Genomic DNA, 1,297 nt, shown 5'->3' on the forward strand with positions numbered 1-1,297 from the left:
CCGCCGCCGTCAGGTCCACCCTGGCCTCAGACCAGAATGCCACCTGCCTGGAGGGCACCCCCACCGATGCTCCTCACCCTCTTCAGAGAAGCTCACAAGTCCACCTTCCATCGTTAATACTACCGTGGAAAATGGGAACTAGCAATACACAATAAATAGGAAAACGACTCGGTGCCCAAGTCGTTGGGGAATGCAACGGTCTCACACTCGCCATGTTGGCGAAAAGTTTAAAGCACAGAGGATAATATAAGTGAATATCTGTGGACCCAGCACCCACCCTGGCCCAGATGGCGTCATATCATTTTTATTTTTAAGAAATACAATATTACAGACATAGTTGAAGGTCCCCTGGTGTCTCTCCCCAGCTTCATGGTCCTTTTTTCCTCCTCAGAGGAAACAACCACCTGTCTGATTCCCACACTTATTTTCAGACTTTTATTATTTATACTTGAATCCATAAGCAACAAATAGACATAGCAAGCACTGCTTTGGGTGTTCAAAAAAATTATCTAAATGAAACCAAGCCCTACATATCATATCACTTAATATTTGCTTTCAACATTATTTTCAAAATGTACCCACATTGATACATGGAGAGTTGAGTTTATTCCTTTTTTTTTTTTTTTGATTGGAGTCTCACTCTGCTGCCCAGGCTGGAGAGCAGTGCAGGCTCACGGCCACCACAGCCTCAACCTCTCAGCCTGCTGGGCTCAGGCAAGCTTTCCACCTCAGCCTTTCAAGTAGCTGGAACTACAGGCGCATACCACCACATCTGGCTAATTTTTTGATTTATTGTAGAGATGAGGTCTCGCCATGTTGCCCAGGCAGGTCTCAAACATGCGGGCTCAGGCAATCCTCTCACCTTAGCCTCCCAAAGTGCTGGGATTACAGGTGTGGCTACAGTGCCCAGCCTAGTTTATTCATGACCACAGCATATGTATCCCCTGCTACCTGGCCCCCAGATAGGTTTCTCATTTTTTCGCCACCATAAACAGTGTTGCAACCAGCATCTTGTGCACAGGTGTGCCACTCATGTGCATTCCTCCAGGGCACATTCCTAGCTGCAGAACTGCCATGTCAAAGGGCATGTGCCTTTACACCTTGACAAGATGCAGTCAGCTACTACCCCAAGTTACAACAAGCTCTGCTCCTGTGAATAAATGAAAATATTTGCTGTTTTTCTACAGGGCTGTTTCATTCAACTGTATCACCTATAAGTGGTTTAAAATGCACAAGCAGCTGGGCTCGGTGGCTCAGCCGGTAATCCCACACCTTTGGGAGGCTGAGGTGAGTGGAT

The sequence above is a fragment of the Carlito syrichta genome, unplaced genomic scaffold, assembly GCF_000164805.1.
Source record: "Carlito syrichta isolate Samal-C Ts95f unplaced genomic scaffold, Tarsius_syrichta-2.0.1 Scaffold103392, whole genome shotgun sequence".
In the NCBI taxonomy this organism is placed as follows: domain Eukaryota; kingdom Metazoa; phylum Chordata; class Mammalia; order Primates; family Tarsiidae; genus Carlito; species Carlito syrichta.